Source organism: Syngnathus acus, chromosome 16 (genome assembly GCF_901709675.1).
Source record: "Syngnathus acus chromosome 16, fSynAcu1.2, whole genome shotgun sequence".
Classification (NCBI taxonomy): Eukaryota; Metazoa; Chordata; class Actinopteri; order Syngnathiformes; family Syngnathidae; genus Syngnathus; species Syngnathus acus.
In genome coordinates this window covers 13,629,264-13,636,461 of record NC_051101.1, presented here as the reverse complement: position 1 = coordinate 13,636,461, position 7,198 = coordinate 13,629,264, and the positions used below count along the sequence as shown (strand labels likewise).

The 7,198-nt window shown below is 42.4% G+C and overlaps 1 long non-coding RNA gene across 1 annotated transcript; it reads right to left on the bottom strand.

Annotated features, from left to right (window-relative positions):
- Positions 1-5,895: 5,895 nt before the first annotated feature.
- On the bottom strand, positions 5,896-7,004 carry LOC119135446. Its single transcript, XR_005100558.1, has 2 exons — positions 6,462-7,004; positions 5,896-6,115 (listed from the first exon to the last, which is right to left on the bottom strand). It is a non-coding gene; the product is annotated as an uncharacterized LOC119135446 (long non-coding RNA).
- Between the last annotated feature and the right edge of the window lie 194 nt (positions 7,005-7,198).

Below are 7,198 nucleotides of genomic sequence, written 5' to 3'. Positions count from 1 at the left end.
TTTTTCTCTTCTTCTTTTAACCCCTGTTTTTTCTTCAACGTTTATGTTCCCACAAGTTGAACTGTGTTTTTGGAATCTCGCATGCTTTCAGAAAACACTTAGTATCTCAAGGACAGAACAAAGGAGATATGTAGTTGGAAAATGGCACACATGGTATGGCAACCCATGAGTATTGTTTATTTTGGCTGCGTTGCACGAAAAATGTGCGCTCGATTTAAAGATGAAGCAGGAATTGCATTGAGATGATTCACACCATCTCCAGTGACTTGTTAAAAACGGAAGGAAAAAAAACCTGCAACTTGCGCTGAAGACAAACATACACCAGTGTTTTATTTTGATGATTTTTGCAATCAACGAAAACAAAACAAGTTGACATCACACAGCTCCCACAGGCAATAGCTCACCTTTGCTGCATGCTCTGCATTCAAATGACAATTTGACTTTTGCAGTGGCAGCACACACACACACACACAGCAAGACGGCAGATCCAAATTCACAATTAAAAACATCGCCACTGAAGACTTGGCAAATGAATGGGAGAAATGGCAGACATATTGGGAAGAGCTCTGCCTTGCTAATACTTGTTCTTTCCTTTCTGTTTCATGGTGGAGTAAGTACCGCAGTTGTCTACTCTCAACTCTGTTTCAATTGACAATTCATTTTGGAGTACGCCTTTCCAGATTTGGGCTCAAGCAGGTCTCCGACCGACCCACCGACCGACCCACCCCCACAACATGGTCGGTCCATTGCTATCACACCGTTTATTATCACCGTGCACTCCACAAAAGAGCAAAGGAAGCAGAGGTGGTTGATAAGGGAGGGAGGGAAGGGGAGGGAGAGATAGAGAAGGTGACACAGAGAGAGAGACAGACAGACAGAGCGAGAGCGAGGGAGGGAAGGGTACAGAGAGTTTTTGCTATCTGCTGAAATATTCATGTTGGTGCCAGCAGCTTTTCCATTCCCCACTCAGCAGGGGGCTTGTGTTTGATACGTCTCACTCTCTCTCTCTCTCTCACCCCAGCCCAGCCCAGCCCAGCCCAGCCCAGCCCCAGCCGACGCACTCCCCCAATCTCTCTTAACTAGTCAGGTAAATGCTCATCTACAGATGGAGCCACTTTCTTGCCAGTCAAATCAGCGGCGCTTCTTAATTGGACTTGACACTTTCCGCCATTTAATGAAAGTGACTTCGGATACAAACTGTGTTCATACGTTATTGTTATTATTCTATTGTCAAAAACATGTCAAACTTCAGTGACTCACGATTGGATGTTAAATCAATGGAGGAATGTATTTTTCTCAACTTTTCTTAAATTGCAGCCATAATGTCAACAAAATTCTCATTTGTGGCTCTTTATTGGAAGCAAATTAGGAGTCAGGTCTGCTGACAACGGACAGCAGTACGGTCGTAAGAGTGAAAAAGATACAAAGAAATTGTAAAAGACTTGACACTTGGACAGCAAATTGGGCTGTCCCTCCTAGAAATATGCACATCTTTTGCTTACCCGGCCGGACGTCCAATTTATAGGAAGGATATTAACTCCACAAAGGGGTATTTGATTGTATTACCTCTTTCAAGGCCACAAATGAGCATTTCGTGTGCTACCCCGCTTCTTAGGAACCGAGCCAACGATCAAATCCAGGAGGTTCTTTTCTTTAAGCCCTTTTAATAATGCTTTTAGTACCTATTAAGTGGTATTTCTAATCATGTGGTTGCCTTATTTGACAAAAGGAGACTATTGAAACAGCGTCGGCAGGTAAACCTATTGTCAAAATCAATATCTCTTTGACATTGTCAATCAAAATGACTCAGTTATATTTGTAAAGGCAACTTAAAAAAACAAATAAAAAAAACAACTTCCAACCAGTGAGTTGTACATGGTGATGCAAATCTGAAGAGATCACAAAGTCAACCAGTAATCTTTCCACACTGCCAAGAGGAGCTTCCAAGGGAAGCACTGCAGATGCCATCTCAGAGCGTGTGTGTGTGTGTGTGTGTGTGTGTGTGTGTGTGTGCGCGTGTGCGCTGTTTTCAAATTGGTGGCAGGCCCAGTGGTTAAACCGGGAGGGGCTCCCTTCATGCTGATTGTAGCTTTGCTTATACTGTGTGCCTATATGCATGTGCAGCTTGTGCAGCCATGGGATGCAGCAGATGTTTTAGAGGCAGCCTTAGCATGTGTGTGTGTGTGTGTGTGTGTGCGTGCGTGTCTTTAAGGGCGTGTATTAAAATATCTTCACCAGAGCAGGAAGCCACATTGGCCAATTACAGTGCAGCATCTGGCCTAGCACACATTTATTAGTGTACGTGCGTGTGTTTTGAGGGGATGGGGTTCATGCAGAGTTTAGGTTATTTACAGGGTTTGGAGCAGTGTGTGTGTGTGTGTGTGTGTGTGTGTGACAATGATACGAGACTGTGTGAATCTAATCACAGCGCGAAGCTGAAGAGGAAGCAGAGGGCAGAAGAGGGGGCTGACAATGAGAGGGGAAGAGGAGTTTACAAGGCCAAGAAGACGATGATGGAGGGGATGATGGAGGGAGGGAGACCCTCAAGAAAAGCTGTCATCTACTGTAGAGAAAAATACACCATGTGGTGCCAGTCCGTCTTTTCATAGCCATCGAGCAAAAAAGAATCACTCAAATAGTTGGGTACAGTCATTTAAGAATACCTAGTTATGCAAAAATGCATCCACGATAGTCTTAGTTGGTGTTATTACATCCGCCAAATATTCCTAGAAAGGCTTATGATCAATACTGGCTGAAAGGAAACTCACACTTTGAAGAACTAAACACGATTTGCAAAATGTGTAATTACAGGCCTACAATAATTGATAAGACTCCAGAATGCTTGTTGGGTGTCAAGGAAAACAACCAGGTTCTTTGCTTGGCACAAGAACAAGAATTGTTTGTAATCTGGTTATTTCAATCTCTCGGTGAGCAGCATGCAGCCACAATTGCTGCCCGCCCGAGGAAACGTTGCTTGTGTCAACAAACATTTCATGACACTAATTAAATGCTAATATTTCAAAAATGGCAGCATGACTGTAATACTTTGAAATACTTTGATATGAATAATCACTGTGCTCTACTTTTAAATGCATTTTTTTATTCCCAGTATGTGGTGATAAATATGAGCACTCATTTCTCATGGCCAGTGCTGCTAAAAGCCCTTCCTTCCTTCCTTCCTTCCTTCCTTCCTTCCTTCCTTCCTTCCTTCCTTCCTTCCTTCCTTCCCACGCCAAAGTCTTGATGGCCTTCTATTGTCCGTCTTCACACCTCTGTCTGTCTACTGCCCCCCAGCGGATTGGCCTAGCCACTACCACAAAAGTACTGTATTGCAAAGGAGTAACAATGAAGGTGTCAAGGGGGAAATTGTGATTGCTTCCTTCCGTGACGTCATCAATAATGCCACACACACCTATGCAGAGTGGATAGTATTTAAAAAAAATAATAATAATCAAGGACACATGAATAGATTGGACTGTTCAAATGGTGTAGGCCTCAGCTAATGTGTACTTCTTCCTTTTGATCACTGGGTGTCAGTCTAAGGAGGAGGAATTCCTCCAGAACAAAGAAGCTGATCATTTTGGGATTCAAAAACCTATCCAGTATTTGCCATCTGATTTGAAATGGGCGAATAACAGAATGCTTTTAACTTCTAAAAGTAGTGGTTTTACTTTATTGCCTAAGGTTTGTTTCTTTGTTTGCATGAATGCTGAGCAGACTTTTTCCATTGAAAATGGCAAGATGAAGACATTTGACGCTTCCAAATTCGTTTTGTTCATTTATCGAGGAAAGAGGAGATTGGGAGCCCGTTTTCACACAGGCTCATCTCTCGCAAGGGGAAATCTGACACCCCATTTCCACCAGTTACATAAACGTCAAACCAGCAGGAAAAAAAAAAGCAATGCTTCACTGTAGCTTTATGGATGTCCAAGTGAGGGTTACATATTTCCTTGCTATGAATATAAACCAAAGGATAAAACTCGACCTACTTTGTCTGCTTTATTATCGTACATAAACACTAAGAACACAATAAAAGGCGTTTGAACTATTATATGGGGGGGGATCCAAGTATACGAAAAATCGAAATGCTACTATTTGAAATAATGACATTTCTTATACCTCTAAAGCATTATTATTGCAGCAATTCAAACCGATCTTGTCTGCCAATTTAAAAGCATTTGCCTTTTTTTTTTTCCCCTCTTGGATATTGCGAACCCCCTCTGTATTTAGAATTTCATTTGCAGTGACATTCACATTGCTGGGACTTCTTTCAAACAGTTTTGGATTCTTTTTTAAATGAAGCGCCGCAGGTCGGACTCACCAGCGAAGGCCAACGATGCAACACGAGGGAGGCTGTAGCTTGGCATTTGGCACATCAGCAATCCTCACTTCTGTAAATGTTTAGCACTTTTACACATACTCAACATTTACGAGTGTAGAATGATCCCAAATTGTGCCGGCTTACGTGAGCTTGGAATCATAAGAAAGCCACAAATGGGTCACAGTCTCCTGACTGAAGACTGAAAACCAGCACACACAAAATTCATTTGGATGAATACTTGACATTGTAAGAATATAGACAGGGTAATGTGACAACCATGGATAGGATCTCAAATATTAAAGAACAGCTAAAAGGTAACATCCACAAAGAAACAATAGAACGTGACAAAATCAAACGAAAAACAAGATCTCATCTTTAGTTATTGTTGACTTGAATGAGCTTGAATGTTAAGAATTGTACATTAAAACAAATACAAATTGCAAATGGGACAGTTGGGGACTTTTTTGAAAAGTAGTCAATACTTTTTTTGTCCAGTGATGATAAGAAATATCTTCAGTAGCTCTTCCTTCGTCTCTGCTAGAAACTACGACCGACTTCAAATTGTTCTTTTCGTGCTCTATGCGAGTCGACAAAGGTTTCATGACGTAACATCAATTGAAGTTCGGTATCAGCACTTTATTTCAGCCGTAGATGGCTGAATGTAGTTCTTCCTCGCAGTCCCATCCTGTTTTTTGACTCCCCGAATTCCTCTTGCATAACCTCAGAGCGTGCCAAGTAGGACAGCCAGCCAGCCAGCCTTCCTGGCCGACTTCAGCGCATATGCTAACAATTATCTCCGTGTGTGCGTGCGTGCTTCATTCTCCTCCATGTATGTGCAAGAATACACTTTGGGAGAATTTGGTGGGAATCAATACGCTTGTACTGTGCTCATTTAACTAACCTTTAAACTGACACGTGCAATCTCCAAAAAATGTTGCCTGTGAATATTCACATTCATCCTGATAAGACATCAAACACGACGCTTTTTTGCGAAGTGAAATCCGCCTGAAAATGTTCAAATGGTTAGCATTAGAGAGGGAGAAGGCAGGAGCCGCTGCTTTGTGTGGGTGGGTGGAAACGAAGCACAAGACTATTGAGGAGTTCAGTGGAAAAGGCAAAAGAGTTGCAAATAGTGCAGCGCCACAGCTGTCTCCGTGCACTTTGCGGCCGCCAATGTGCAACGAGCGCCATTGGAGAAGCACCTGCACAATACTATTTGGACTTGTGCAAATCTGCAAGGAAAAGATGATTGTTATCCCCCATCCAAAAGTCCCTTCCTTGCGCTCTGCAGAATGAAACAAATCCTTGGAACAACTCGAGTCTTCCTCTTTTTCTTTTCTGCAGTTTATCGCACAATTAATTGGAGGGTGATGAGTCAGGTTGATCATCTTCCACAAAGAACACATTGCATTCTTTGAAGTTAGGTTCAGTCATTGCAAACATACACTATAGTAGGAAAATATCAAGACTACAAATTGATTGAGCCACTCCAAGTTAAGATAAACACAGCTGAAAGCAAACATTTCAAACAAGCTGAGCATGACGCAAACCATGCGTCCAAGTCCAGTTCCTACCAGTTGTGTGTGACCAGGAGTCTCTTTGGCCTTCCCTTCTTTGCTTTTCTGCTGCTCTGGAGGTAATATGGCCGTCCGTCTGTCCGTCTGTCCCTGGCATCTGACAGGAAGTTTGCTTAATTGTGATGTGACTGCCTCCTGCAGGTCTGGAGGGGGACTAGGAGATCTTTACTTGGGTGATCAGACGTACAGAGTTGGAGAATGGAGTTGAACCATAATCCTGAGGTGGAGAAAGGATTTTGTTTGTTTCATTTGTATGGCCTTTATAGGTCAGTGGCAGGTCAAATCTAAAGGCAAGCTTAATTAGCCACTAATTAGGGGAGGGGAAGGAAGGTAGCCATCTTTTTCAAGTTTCGTGTTTTGTATCTCCTTGCACTATGAATTGAATGATTTCATTTTGCCATGGTTTGTGGGGAAAGAGGATTGCTTGAACTTTTGTACAGTAGTATTGACTTTAGCAGTCGATAGAACGTGAACAAATACACGTTCTGTCTCTCATGGTCCCATCCCCCCCCAAATCCCGAACCTTACATAAGGTTAAAAGAAAAAAAGGAGCTCTGCCTTACTGCAGACCACGGTAGCCACATCCCACTCCAGCCGTCTTCTCCAACAAGATATGATTTTCAGCAGGCCACTTTTTTTTTCGTTCTCGTTCCCCCTAAAATGAGGACAGAAAGAAGTAGAAAAAAACAACAATGAGAAACAGATGTGTTCACTCTTTTAACACCAGTATGGGGATTACACAATCTGTCCTTTTTTGCAGAACTGAAATCTGTTTTTCGGGAGGTGGGGCTATACATCTTGTGCCCTTTCATACCATATCGGTGGTTACCCGTACTTTCATTTGACGGTGAGGCAAACCAACCACAACCCCTCATCTGAGGAGAGTGGAAATTTCGAGAGACTCAAAAAATGTTCCCAAGAGTGAAATGTTTCAAAGTGGGAGTGTTTCTTCGGAGAGGTGTCGGGTTGCCTCTGCCGCGGCGCAAAATGTGTGGCCCACATGCACAGGTCCATGTCCATTGGGCTCTGTACGTGCTATGGTGATGATTCTGGACATATTTCAATGGAGAACATACCTATAGTAGAAAAAACTATCAGGGGTTGCTATTGAATTTGCAATGCCACTATCTATCTATCTATCTATCTATCTATCTATCTATCTATCTATCTATCTATCTATCTATCTATCTATCTATCTATCTATCTATCTATCTATCTATCTATCCATCTATCCATCTATCCATCTATCTATCCTAGAGCAGAGCAGAGCAGAGGCACATTAACTGCGTGAACTCCACAC